This window comes from Megalobrama amblycephala, linkage group LG4, assembly GCF_018812025.1.
Source record: "Megalobrama amblycephala isolate DHTTF-2021 linkage group LG4, ASM1881202v1, whole genome shotgun sequence".
Lineage (NCBI taxonomy): Eukaryota > Metazoa > Chordata > Actinopteri > Cypriniformes > Xenocyprididae > Megalobrama > Megalobrama amblycephala.
Window position 1 is genome coordinate 3,539,632 of NC_063047.1, and position 15,246 is coordinate 3,554,877.

Here is a 15,246-nt window from a genome sequence, read left to right on the forward strand (position 1 = left end):
TCAAAGGTCGGAATGGATTTGGACCTATGTAGCTCCTTTGCCTTTCTGACAAGGATTGTGTCGATAATCGTAACCTAGAGGGCTAAACTCATTTAAAGTAATGTAATTGTCCGGTTGTAGCCAAGTTTCTGTCAAACACAGCACATCTAGATTATTGTCTGTGATACTATTGTTTACAATAAGTGTTTTTGAAGAAAAGGATCTAATATTTAACAACCCAAGCTTTATCATTTTTTTTTATCAGTATTATTGCTATTTTGTATTTCTTGAACATCAATTAAATTTTTACCATTAAATGGGTTTGGATGTTTTTTGTTTTTACTAATTCAGGGTACAGACACAGTCTCTATGTAATAATATCTAGGTGTTCTGCCCTTCAGGCATTTAAATTTAAATTTTATGCTTTTAATTTGATATACTTTCAGTTTCATGCAGACTCTTATTTTGACGGTTTACTGAGCTAATACCAGAAAAAAATGAGTGAGAAAATGTCAGACTGGTAAAAAATGCAGACAGTCATTTCTTCAGAGAAAATTCTTCCTGCATGTTGATTCCTCAGCAGAAGCATTGCTTGTATGTATATAATCTTTGTTCTGACTAAGTTAACTTTTAAGCATTTGATTTTGTGTTGTAAAAGTAATGTTTATGAAAGCTAAATGACTTAGCTAATTACAGTATTTTGCCGTTTGTTTTCTAGTTTTCACTCTCTCGTTTTCATCATTCATCTCATATGTATGGATTCAGTATGATGTGAAGAAAATAAATCTGCATACAAAGAACTCAGGATTTCTTCATGTTCATGGATAGAGAGAGTTTAGCTCACTGTTTAGTTGGAGTTGTTACACTTCAGCGAGAACAGTACACTAGGTGTAAGAGTTTCTATGTGTTGGGAATTATCTTACTTCTGTAACGCGAGGCAGCTAGCAGACGGTCGGTTTAGCCAGTTTGTCTGCTGCTTCCTGACCTGGGCCGTAGTTTATGTTTCCACTCTAATGTGCCATATTTTTAGAGAGAAGTGCAGCACCATCCCGGGAGGGATGAATACCATCTCGTTTCAACAGGTCAGGTCTCCCCCAAAAACTTTTCCAATTGTCTATGAAACCCATATTATTCTGTGGACACCACTTAGACAGCCAGCCATTGAGTGATGATAATCTGCTAACTATCTCATTACTCTGACGAACAGGAAGAGGGCCAGAGTAGATTACTTTTCCTGACATTGTACTTGCGAGTTCACACACCTCTTTAATGTTAATTTTAGTGATCTCCGACTGGCGAAGTTGAACATCGTTAGTGCTGACATGAATTATAATTTTAGAGTATTTACGATTAGCATTAGCCAGCACTTTTACATTTGCTTTGATGTCAGGTGCTCTGGCTCCCGGCAAACGTGACTATGGTGGCTGGTGTCTCTATTTTCACGTTCCGTGTAATAGAATCGCCAATAACTTGGGCTCTTTCAACAGGATTCTCAGTGGGTGCATCACTGAGTGGGGAGAACCTGTTTGATGTTCTTATTGGAATGGAAGAGTGGAGTTTTCTGTGGCTAGGCCGCCTCACCGTTACCTAAGTGCCCTGATGCGCGGACTCTACAGCCGGAACCTAACAATGTACAGAGTTCACTAAGCTAGTCACATCCAAAACAGTATCTGAAGCCCTTGCATTCTTACTATCCTCAATTAAAGTTTGGATGCGTCTCTAATTCTTCAGAAGGAACAGAGGAAACTTGCTGAAAATAAAAGAGACAGCGTGTCCTTCAACTCAGACTGACGCTGTCAAAGACTTACCTGTTGTTTCACCAGATATAGAGCTGAATTCAGATCAGGAAAACAACATGGACAATAATACAAGTGCAAAATGTTAATCTTCTGTGAATGCAAGGAATTCACCAGTGAGAAATAGTCAATTTCACTCAAGGAGTAATGAGAGATTGTCAAGATTTGGTAGACCTATCAGAGTCCGTAGTAGGTACTGGGAGTAATACAGCTGTGTAGTATTAAGTCATGTTAATGTTATTTTTTTTCTCTTCTCTAGTAAAGTTTGTAACAAAAAACATGCATGATGTGTACATGTTGTAATGGAGTGAACACTGTGAGGCACTATTGCGTCACCATCTTCATTATAAGACACGAGACACAAGTAAAAGCCATATGCGGTCTCCTGTCACCAGTACATTACACAAATGTAAGACGACATAAAAAAGACACGTCCCTCAGTGTTCCTCCTCAGCAAAATTAAATTCGACCATCGGTTTTCACACTTTCGTGTGGAAAAAAACTTCATCACACTGTAAATTATAGATTCATTGTGTACTTTAGTTAAATTCATTGAATAAAATGTTAGTTCCCTTTCAAGGGATCTCGCGCTCCGTCAATCGCTATGGGAACGCCTCTGCGTGATTTCGGCGTGAAGCACGTATGAAATCAGTCCAATGGGGTGACGGAGCGTCATAGGTGGGTGACGTCACTGACCAGGAACTATAAAGCCTACACAAAAAAATACTCATTCAGCTTCTGTGTCTTCAGTAAGCGCTACATGTGAAATTGTTTGTCCTATTTATTGTTGTCTGTCTACTATCTATATGTTATGGCGAGCAAACAGCATTTCAGAAAGTGTGTTTATCTCTGTGTTTCGGGCAGAGATACACACCAGATGTGTGTTGTTTGTTTGGGAGTGCAACATGCCCAGGCAGCTTTTGAGGAAGCTTTTGTGATCTTTTCATGAGGCTGCACTCCCGCCAAGCCCTCTTTGAGGAGGGTGGCTCGGCTCGCATTCCTCTTAGCTTGGGTTCCGCTTCTGCCGAGGCAGATTGGCACCTGATGTTGTGGGATTCGCAAATAAATCTAACAGAGGGTTTAGAGACGGGCGCTGCCCTATCTCAGCCCTCACCTGTTGGATTTAATGGCTCTATTTGAAGCCAGATGGTGTTGACCAGTATGTCCCCCGCGCGCTCTCTGAGGTAGCCAAGCCAATTGTTCCCTGCCGGTGCGCCTCTTCAGGGCATTGTGCTGGCTGCCCAAAATTCACCAGAGGCCAGCCTCAAGAGGCTGGTTCCCTGAGTAGATTTTCTGACCGAAGGGAGTGTCTATCAAATGTATCTCAGTGGGTCCTGCACATGATAAAAAGGGAATGCTGTTCAAATCAGAACATGGCCACCCTGATTCAATGGGGTCTACCTTCAGTGGTGGGCCCCCGAGCAGGCTCTGCTGTTGGCACAAGAAGTAGAGACTCTGATGTGAAAGGAGGTTATAGAAGGGCCCCTCCACCCAGCAGGGAGTCAGGTTTTTACAGCCGGTACTTTGCTGTTCCAAGAAAAAAAAAAAGATGGATGGTGTGTTTGATCTTAGATCTACATCAGCTATTTGAACAGTAGCAAAGCTCAAGTTCGAGATGGAAAGCACATCATGTCACAGATCAGGTCCGAGGACTGATGCCAAAGCCACAAATCAGGTCCGAGGACTGATTTGTCACGATAGATCTAAAAGACGCATGCTTCCATGTATCTATCCTCCCACAACACAGGAAGTTCCTAAGGTTTGCTTTTGAGGGCAAAGCTTACCAATTTCGGGTTCTTTCCTTCGGCCTAGCACTGTCACCCTGAACCTTCAAACCAAAGGTGTAGACGCGACTTTGACACCCTTTCGCATGCAGGGCATCCACATCTTTAACTACACCGACGACTGGTTGATTCTGGCTCAATCAGAGCAGATGGTGGTTTAACATCGAGGTGTTGTCCTCGCCCACATGAAAAGGTTGGGGTTGAGGCTAAACGTGAAAACTGTGCTTTCTCCTATTCTGAGAACCATTTATTTAGGCGTGGTACGGGATTTGAATGTCATGTGTGCTCATCTGTTGCCTGTTCGCATAGCATCGATTCTCTCAGCCGTTTCAGACATAAAGCTAGGCCAGTCACTTACTGTCAAACAGTTTTCAGAGGCTGTTAGGTCTCATGTCAGCAGCAGCACCGCACACATTCGTGAAGGTCTACGAGCTAGACCTTGGCTCCACTCTAGAGGCGCAGGTGTTATCATTTCAGTGTGCACTTTTGATTTCACACGAATGATCATTTGCTCATATGGCGGCATTGGGATTGTCGTTCCCATAGCGATTGATGCAGCGCATCAGGGAATTGAAAGGGAATGTCTCGGTTACGTATGTAACCTTAGTTCCCTGAATAGGGAATGAGACGCTGCGTCACCCTGCCATACTCCCGGCATGCCCGTAAGCGCTTTGCTTCAGAATTCAGAAGCTGAATGAGTATGTTTTCGGGTAGGCTTTATAGTTCTTGGTCAGTGACGTTACCCTCCTATGACGTTCCGTCACCCCATTGGACTGATTTCATACGTGCTTCATGACGCAATCACACAGAGGCATTCCCATAGCAGTGCTTCCCACAGGTTTGAAATATACTTGTGGTGGTAGCCAGGTGAAAAATCCTCCTATTACCCACGGCACAAAAATGGTCTACTACATGTGACAAACAAATAATGTGTAATTTTTAACAGTATTTTTATTTATTGAAATTAATTTAATTACATAGCATACTATTACATTTAATTACATACTATTATGCATTATTATGCATTGTAAATTATGCAAAATGACAGCATTTAAATGGTTCTCCTTTTCCTATGTTCTCCTTGCTGTTATATAGTGTCTCTCAGTGAATGGGGCACAGATTTTACTAGTAAAACTTATAAAATGAAAAATTTTTGTGTAATCAAAATACCAATAATGCCCACAAGAAAAAGAAAAAAAACTTAGTGTGTGACTTTTAATTATAAAGCCCGAAATACACAGGACTCTTATTTTGAAATGTATGTACTATTGCAGGCTGATCCTACAGATTCTTACAACCATATAAAACATTTTATATAAAGGCCATAAAGTAGGCATTGTAATGATTCATCAACTTGAGTTCATTAGCAATAGCTTGGCATAAATCTGCGCTTTTCATTGATTGAGAATCACTTTGAAGTAGTCTGAAGCACTGTTGCGCGAGCTTGTAGAACGCGCAACAACGCCGCCTTGTGGCTATGCAAAATGCAGCGCCCGTGGGAATGTCAGCGGGAATAAACAGTTCTGACGCACAGATAACGAGCAGGTACGAAACGACTAGTTAATCGATTGCGGATGGTTTCATTATCTTGGGCGGATATAAAAGTATGAAAGGATAAAAATAATAAAAGCAAAAATGTGTCTCCAAATATACTTGGGCGGCCGTTATTATATCTGGGTGGCCCGCCCAAGTAAAGTCTATGTGTGGGAAGCACTGCATAGTGATTGACGCAGCGTCTCGTTTTGTGTCAAGTGTGCCGAAATCAGTGAGCTGACTGACAGCTTCTGTAATTATAAAGGGAGAGCACTGTGCTCGCTTTCTGTGTAATTTATTTGCAAGGAAATTTTCATGAGATTTTGTGGGTACTTATATTTAATATTTATTCAAAAGTGAAACTGAGTGAAAAAATATTACAGGAAATGGCTGAGATGAGCCAATAAATGCTCCTCTGCTGCATCTGCTGGTAAAGTGGTAATTAATGTGTTTTTTATTTTTAAATAAAAGTGTTTTCGATCAAATGTTGGATTTCCTACATCTTGAAACATTTGGTTTTACAATGGGGGCAATCTCAGGAAGGTGAGCAAATAATGCTTTTGGTCATCACATTATAACATTTGAAGTGCTGGAAAATGTTGCATGTCCAATTACAGACACCATGTTTCTTATTCAACTATGCACTCAATAAATCTAGTTTTTGTGATAACTGCATAAAAATATAAATAAAAAAAGTCAACTATTGATGGTTTTGTGTCGATGTACAGCAAGTATAGAACCAGAAATGCCCAAGCTGGCTTAACGAAAACCAGGAAGAAACTGCATATGGTCAATTAAATAAACCTTTTTCTTGTATTAAATAAAATATTAAATGGCCATAATACAGCTGATTACTTCAGGCATCATGTAAACTTACATCTTTATAGTTTTTACTCTAATAGAGAAAGATAAATAAATAAAAATGTATGGATCAAAATAGCAGCACTGTAAAACAAAAAAAAGTTGCTGCCTTTAAATTTAGGTTAAAGTACAATTAACTTGGCCATATAAGTCCTTTCAACTTAAATTGTATTAAACGCACTTAAAAAAAAGTGTGTTCCAAATGTATAATTAGTATAGTATATAGTATAGTATATTTAAATAACATTACACAGATTTTGACTTTGTCACTGGAATACGAATCCCCCAAATCATTTTTACAATGATTGTATTTTTATGCACTTTTGATAGTGTGCGTGTCACTGCTATTGATCATGTTTAAATTGGTTTTAGAGCAAATTACTGAAAAATGCTGGATTTGTTCATACTATGTCACAATGCAATTTATAATGGCAGGCAACAGGTCAATCTGATTGAACATATACGGCTCTTTTTACTAAGAAAACAGGGTAAAATCTTCAGACACATTACCAGCAGAATGTGAAAATTCTTAACAATATTGTAGAACATAATTCATACATATAATTCAGTATATAATGATGCATATATACATGCAAGCAGATATGCCTAGAATATAAACACGCTCACTACATCGAATGTCAAGAGTTTATCATATAAAACCATTATAAAGAAAATGCTGCTTAATGCATTAGGACAGTGATTTTGTAGGACCAAATTCAGTATAGAACATATTAATAAAACATGTATGTACAGGTAAGTAGATAAACCAACCTGATCTCAAGGCAATTTGTACGTATTTTATGAGGTGGCTAATTCGTACCTCACTTGTGCAAATTTGATTTTTCAAAAAGCGTCACCAGGAAGGACTGCCCCTAAACCTACCCTTCACTGGGTTTTAGATAAATCGTACGATGAGGTCATACGAATTAGCTACTTCGTAAAATATATACGAACTGCCATGAGATTGCATTGGATAAAGCCAGAATATCAAGGCAACAAGCAAAGTTTCACTCTAAGCCTTTTCTGTTGGAAAACCATTATAATTAAAGTGCTTAATGTGAAATTCAGCACATTGCTTACATATACTAGGTTCATCTTGCCTTCATGCATTATCAATAAGCTGTATGAATTTGATCATTTAAGTTTCAATGTCTTAATATATTAAGTCATGTTAAGCATTTTCTTTTAACAGCTTTCTATCTTTCTAATTCGGACCGGACAACTCCGGGCCTGGATTTGTGTCCAAATTTCCCACCACTCCTTTTAGGGATCGGGTGATGAACTTGCTAGCACTGCCCCCGGAAGAGCCAGACCCAGCCCTGGCGCTGCTCTGTCCAGTACGTGCTCTTCCCACTTACGTAGACAGAACTCAGTGCTTCAGGACCTCAGACCAGCTCTTTGTTTGTTTTGGAGGCCAGCAGAAGGGAAAGGCTTCAAGCAGAGGTTATCCCATTGAATAGTGGATGCTATTTTCTTGGCTTATCAATCTCAAGACTTGCCATGCCCTCTAGGACTGAGAGCCCAGTCTACTAGGAGTGTGGCTTCATCCTGGGCGCTAACAGACATCTGTAGAGCTGTGGGCAGGGTGACACCTAACACATTTGCGAGATTCTATAATCTTTGTGTATAGCCTGTCCTCTCGGGTTCTTGCCCCTTCAGACCAGTATTTAGGACCTGCTCGGTATCATTCGCTTGCTGCGCCACTCCTTGGACTGGATGAGTGCACTAATTTCTCAGGTGAGTTCCCCAATTAGAACCCTGCTTCGAGCAGGCTACCTTAGGCATACTTCCAGCTGGAATGCTACCCAATGTGTTCTGTGTTAAGTATAGCCCCTTGCTCATGCCTCCGCACGATGGGGTGCTACCGCTTATGCAGGTCACTGAAAGACAGCTATTGTGGTGTTTTGTAAGGGACCCCATTCGTCAATCTGTTCTGATGTAACGCCGAATGTGACCGACTGAAAGGGAAAGTCTAGGTTACGTGTGTAACCCTCGTTCCCTGAAGGGTAACGTTACAATTGCTGTTCCGCTGAAAATGCCAGGTCGTTGGCTCGGCTCCTCACCGAAGACTTGAATGCGAGTTGCTTGGGCTGCTTCTTATATAACCACACTGAGTGGTGGAGCTTGCGATGCAAATATCGCAGACTAAGGTACTCAGCGTACCATTGGCTTGTTTTGTGAACACTAGAAGGTGATTGGGCTCTCAAGGCGAGACCCCATTTGTATTCTGATGTAACATCTCTGTGACATCTCATGGTGGCTGGAAACCCCAAGTATGGTCATGGCAAGTGTAATCACAAAATCATTTTCTAAATAAAGACCTGCTACACTAGCAGTAGATTGACCTAGTGTTTTTGACGTGAGAAATTTGTTTTGACTGGTTGTTGTTTTAGACCATTAAGTCATATTAAGATTTTGTCACTCCATACCTCCCCGGTAGATCCAAAACCAAGTTTGATCTGGTCTGGCTGGTTTTAGGATGGCACGGTTGTCAAAGACATCCTGTTTCGAACACAAAAACACTTTCAGTGTGATTTGTTTCGACTGTTGTAGGTAAATATATTCATCCTCCATTTCAGTAGCTTCAAACTCAAAAAAAGAAAATAAAACAGAACCGACACAGCATCTAAAAAAAAAAAAAAAAAATGCATCGCTTAAGTGAGAGATAAAATCACTGTAATAGCACTCTGGGATTATCAGAATAGAGATGTGTTACAGTTCACATGACAGGTTACATCTCCTTAGAATCAGATTTTTAGCATCTTGCTATTGATGGATTAATTAAAAAAGATCTAAACACTGCGATCATTGTCCATATTGTAGACAAGATAAGAAGAATTAATATGTCTACACCATTTAAACAAAGAATTTTTAACTTAGGACACAATTTAATGATTCATTCATATTACACCTAAGTGGCTTCCATCATTTGCTGTTGAATCTCATAATGTTCTGTAGGTAAAAATTATAAAAGGTGTTTTTTAAATGAGAACTCTGGATTAACCAATAAACATCCAGGACCACAACTATAATCAGCATGTATAAGATAAAATACAGTTTAATAATTCTTTGGGACAGAAGCAAAGTAATACAATATTTTAATAAGCAATCATCCTGTTACAACAGAGACGGCACGGAGGCAGATGTAAAAGTAAACAGTGATGTTTTATTGATATCAGCAGAGATGCAGGTGAGTATATAGCGATGATGATAGTAGAATGAGTAGCAGAGAGATAATACTGTCCTTTTGTTGATTGCAGAATGAAGAATGTAGTAGACGCTGGAGACTGGAGACAGGGAACACTCACACACAGATAGGATCGCACACGAGGAATACTGGAGACAGGTAAGCATGGAGCTGGAGTCCTTGAGGTAAGCATTCATGTAAGTGAAGTGCAAACAAGACCGGACAGTGAGTGTGTGTGAGTGTGAGTCTTTTGTAGTGATGGTGATTGCTGCGCTGATGATGTGCAGGTGGCGGTGATTAGTACTCCGGGGATTGAGTGCGTTGGTATTGGTGAGAGGTGGAACCTGACGTGTCTGTGACACATCCAGTCTGGGTTATTGATTTTATTTACTATTATTAATGAGCAACCATTTATTGATTAATAAAGGTCAAGCATGAAGAAACGGCAGAAACATTTTGAAGTAAAATGGAAGCATAATTAACATCTGATGATCTTCCAATGCCACACAAATCACATTTTGTAGAAAAACTAAAATGCTGATTTATCTTACGTGATGATTAAGACAGAAAAAGAAATTAAAAACTATATTGTTAATGTTTATACATATATTTGGGGTGTACACAAAACTCACGGTCCAGTACATACCTCGGTTTTAAAGTCACGGTTCGGTACGGGTTCGGTACAGCAGATGGGAAGAAAATTAAACATAAAATTGCTTTTTTTTATTTTATTAAACATTAATTTACTGAACAAATTGTGTCTCTGTCTTTAAATATATTAAATTAAATTATATCTAAAAGTTTCTTAATGATAAAAACAAAAAAAAAAATCTCTGCTAATGCTATAAACTATGTAGGGAGCCCTTACTTGAACATTATAATATTAAAGGTTAAAGGGTTAGTTCACCCAAAAATGAACATTCTGTCATTTATTACTTACCCTCATGCCGTTCCACACCCATAAGACCTTCATTAATCTTCGGAACACAAATTAAGATAATCAGTTCATATGAGCACAGTGGTTTAATATTATAAAGCGACGAGAATATTTTTGGTGCGCCAAAAAAACCAAAATAACGACTTTTAGTGATGGCCAATTTCAAAACACAAAACACAATTTCAAAGCTCTGCTTTGCCGGTTGAACTGAGGCTCCTATACAGAGATCTGTCACGCCACATCAAAGCACGTCAAAGCAGCATTTTCTGTTTGAATTTCATGATTTCACAGACAGAATTTGATGGATGAGACTTTGTTTCTTATCGACAGTAACAAAATGCAGAGATTATTGCAATTAATAGGAGACCTTAATGTAATGCATTCGGTACACGCGTGCACCGTACCGAAAGCCCTGTACCAAAACGGTTTGGTACGAATACGTGTACCGCTACACCCTTTTTTTTTTATATATATATATATATATATATATATATATATATATATATATATATATATATATAAATTGTGTATATTATATATATATATATATATATATATATATATTGATGGCACTACACCCTAGCTATTTTCAGTTTAAAAATTACACTCTGCAAATGAATCTCATTTTGACGGAGCAGTGGTTGTCATTTAGTTTCCCTTTATATGTAATTTGCCCACAGTCCTCTCCTTCCTCTCCCAGACCGTGCTCTGTCCAGTCATCCGGCTGCCCGGGAGCCCAGCGTCTGTGGATAATGCCAATCAACAATCACAAATCTTATGATAGATCGGTAATATACGTTCAGTTTTCACAACATATTAGTACTATTCATACACTTGCATAATAATTTGGAACACAGTGTAGAACAACTTTCTGGCATCCCATCCTATCTAAAGTTAATTTTATGCTATGCATTTAATCTAGGGCTGCACGATTATGACAAAAATCATAATTGTCGATTATTCCCTTGAAATTGTAATTGCGATTATTAATCACGATTATCACAATTTACATTGAATGATGTTTTGAATAGCTTTATACCATTGTTTGAAGCAATAATAATTTTTTACTTGGTCTGCTTGATTTCAAATGGTAAATTGAATTAAAAAAGTTAACAGTAATAAAATAAGAAAAAATGAACAAATTACTAACAATAGCACAAATAAATACAATAGAATAAAGATAGAAAATAGACTGCTTTCTTTTTTTCAGGTAGGTCTAACAGTAGTGATCAGGTAAGAAAATGAATAAAGAAACAAAGTAATCAAATGTAAAAAAGCATTGGATAATCTTCATTGTAAAAATTTTATACAGATTAATCAATTAAAGTAAAAGAAGTTAATCAGTCAAGAGCATGTAAGTCAGTGGTCTCAAACTGCCGGCCCGCGGGCCATTTACGGCCCACCCTCCCCCTCTACCCGGCCCGCAACTGATCTCAAAAATAAAACATAATCCGGCCCGCTAAATTATTATTATTCTCGAGTTGCTACCTGTCTGATATGCAAAGAAAAAGTCGCCGTTCTATGGGGGCATTCACATATCGCGTCACATAAGCGGCCGTGCCGCGTTCTACTCCTTTCCAATGCGCTTTCGCTCCAGTGGCGTCTGTCGTTGCTATGCAACCATGAGCCGCGCTCTCAATCGCTTCTATTATGAGCGCGCTTGCCTAAATTACAGTAAAAGCACTCGACTTTAAGTCACGAGCGTCGATTTAAACCACCGAAACGCGTCTGATGCAGCCATTAAACGTTACCGATGCTCAAACGGCATCTTGGACAAATGCGCTGCCAGGTGTCTGTCAAGGAACAGAAGAGTGTACAAATGTATTCAGGGATTGTATTTGTTCAGTAGCCTACAGTGTTGGTCAGTGCAAAATTGTAATGTTATTTAAGCTAACATAAAGTAAGGGAAAATACTTCCACTAAATTTTAAAAACTAATAATGTATGTAACAATGAGAGATTGTTTTGAGAGAATATTTTTTGTCAAAATAAAGTTGATATATATATATATATATATAGCTCCAGCTTTTTGTTCATTTCTGACCCCTCCACGCCACAAGTGTTGATGGTTTTGTTCCTAAATTACTATTTTTTTTTTTATTCCATGCACCTTGCTGGATGTGAGAAGTTGCACCAGACTATTGCAATTAATAGTATATTAGTAGTATTATATTAGTAATAGTATTATATAATTATATTACACTCTGTAACAATGAGAGAGACACTGCTGTTTACATTTAGTATGGTAAATAAAATATTTATAGTATAGGTATAAAGATATTTTAGTAGGCAAATTTGATGTAAATGAGAAATAATGCAAGGGAAAGTAAATTTTCTGAAATGTTGCGCTTTCTTGTGCTTGAATGTTAATATGGCCCTCCTATGAGGTGTCAATCACAGAAACGGCCCCTGCCAATTTGAGTTTGAGACCCCTGATAAGTGATTTTTTTTGTTTGATTCTTTTGTTGTTTGATTAACATTAACAACATAGAGAGCGGCATGTTTATTCGGCTACTGCATGTTTATTTGACAGACACGTTCTTCCTGAACTTTTTTACGTTAATACTTCCGGTATCCATTTTTACCTACAAACACAGTCTGTTATGCTGCTTGATATTGCAAACATATTTGTTATCACATTATTTTAATTATCATAATCATAAACACATTGGTTTGTAGTTCAAATAGTTTTACCCTTTGCTGCTTTTATTCTTTGATTTTTTTTTTTAGGGGTATACAAAAAAAGAAAAACATTGTATAAGTTCTTACTTTTAGATATTGTTTCCAAATACAGTTTAAATTTTTGTATTGCCAATGTCTGGACAGGTTGTAATGAAACTTAAAAACTGAGACATTCCCCGACTTCCTAGGTTGTCAATCAAAGCCTGTCAACTGACTCGGGTCATTCTTGCCAGGAAAATCAAAGGATGTGTCATTTACATGCGCTCATGAGAGCCTCTCTTCTGTTCAGTGATACATGAAACTGGCATCCCATTCAATCTAAAGTTCATTTTATATTATGCATATAATCCCAACACCACCACCATCTCAGTGCTGGTGTGGAAAGTTTGTCAAAAAATGTTATTGTATTAAAAGGACAGCTATAAAAAAAAAGCCACTGGCAAACAGGTATTTGAAGCTGCTGGAGTCTCAATAACCTCTCTATGCAGTTGTGCGTAAAGTTGCATTTCAGCCATCTCTAACCAAAGCTAACAAAGAGAAAGCACGCAGCACATATTTACATATTCATCTAAACGTCGCTCTCAGCAGCGTGAACTGCGTTGGGATGTTCGTTAACAGTATCTTGCTGCAAAGATATTCCCAAATTTTTACTTCTAAGCAAAGAACGAAAATAAACTTTGCCGTGAATTACGTTCAGTCTCTTGTACGTTACGTGAGCATGACTGTGAGTTGCTGGCTGCAGTACACTTTGCGGCCACCAGTGTCGCTAATAACAAGGGTTTCTGAATTCTACACATAGCCCCATTAATCTTAATTTAATCCTAGCAAAATAAAGTGGATATTAGATCATACTTAAGGATAAACATGTTAATGTAGTGCTATCTTAAAGCCAAAATTTGGTACTTTACCTCTAAAAGGTATATGCATATTATTCAAATGTAAATTTTATGCTGTTATGCTATTTTACGGCATGTTTGCTAAGAAATGTTCTTGTGATTAAAGCTGTCTTTATCTGGGGAGAAAGTGAATAATGCATGAATCAGCTCACTCTTTGTTCATGGTGTAAGGAGTGTCATCCGCCCATCTCCACTGGCCTGTGGTCTGATCCGTTAGACCGACCCAGTATTGTGTGGGCATGGTACGACGGTTCAAAAATGCCTAGAGGAAAGATAGAGTTTTTGGTAACACTTTATAATAACTGTACACTATGAAGCATTAGTTAAGCATTAAAAAATAGCCAATTCATCATTTATAAAACATTAATAGACATTAATAAGCAGTTTATAAATACAGCTATAAATGCTTTGTTCTTGATTTATAAGCATATCTATAATGTGTTTAATAATTGTATTTTCATACTTTAATGGTCAATTTATCATTTCTAAATTGAGTTGTCAGTGGTTCATTAGATCATTTAGGAAATGTAAGTAAATGATTAATAAACTATTTAAACATACATTTAAACATCTTTTTATTTAGACATAGTTATAGTTACTCAGTGTGTTAATAAATACTTTATTAACACATATTCACACTGTAATTCATGATTAATTCATGTAGTTATAAAACATTTAGAAGTCAGTTAACTATTTTTGCCTTGTAAAGCTTTACAAAGGAGATTTAAAGGCTCGGTTATCTTATGCACTGCTGTTCTCTAATGTTTTAAAGTTAGAACTGAGGTAGTTTTGACACTGTGAAATATTATATTATTATTGTTTTATATATAAAAAAAGTATTTTGGCACTCCTGTAATCCAGTATTGGCACTAGTACATTTTTATTCAGCAACGTTTACACTTTACAGAAATTACTTTTTATATCAGATTGCAAATGCCAAGTTTCATTTTCCTGCACAGTTAAGTTTTCTGGAGGTGTACAGGAATTTTTTTTTCTGTGACATTGCAGAGGTTTATTTTTAATATTATATCAAGTTACCTATCATAAATTTTTTTTTTTTTTTTTTGCTTGAAATAAATATTTCTATGTTCTGTATCCTTTAAATCTCCTTTATAAAAGCTGTACGATACAAAAATAGTCCTCTCTTTAGATAAGCTCACAAAAATAGTTAACTGACAACTTCTAAATGTTTTATAACTACCTGAATTAATCATGAATTACATTGTAAATGTGTTAATAAAGCATTTATTAACACTCTGAGTAACTATTACTATGTCTAAATAATATGTATAAATGTATGTTTAAATAGTTAAATAGTTAGTAATAGTATAATCATCTACTTACACTTTCTAAATGATCTTATAAACCACTGAGAACTCCTAAATAATTTGTTTGTAAATAATGTAATACATAATTTAGAAAATAAAGTATGAAAATACAATTATTAAACACATTATAGATATGCTTATAAATCAAGAACAGAGCATTTAGCTGTATTTATAAACTGCTTATTAATGTCTATTAATGTTTTATAAATGATGAATCTATTACTAATGCTTAACTAATGCTTCATAGTGTGCAGTTATTATAAA

At 37.2% G+C, this 15,246-nt stretch overlaps 1 long non-coding RNA gene and 1 pseudogene across 1 annotated transcript; both read right to left on the bottom strand.

Moving 5' to 3' along the window:
• The window catches only part of LOC125266316, an 88,499-nt pseudogene that overhangs the window by 18,673 nt on the left and 54,580 nt on the right, over nucleotides 1-15,246 (bottom strand).
• Nucleotides 9,100-9,960, bottom strand: LOC125266319. The gene is made up of 2 exons (XR_007184476.1): nucleotides 9,787-9,960; nucleotides 9,100-9,493 (listed from the first exon to the last, which is right to left on the bottom strand). It is a non-coding gene; the product is annotated as an uncharacterized LOC125266319 (long non-coding RNA).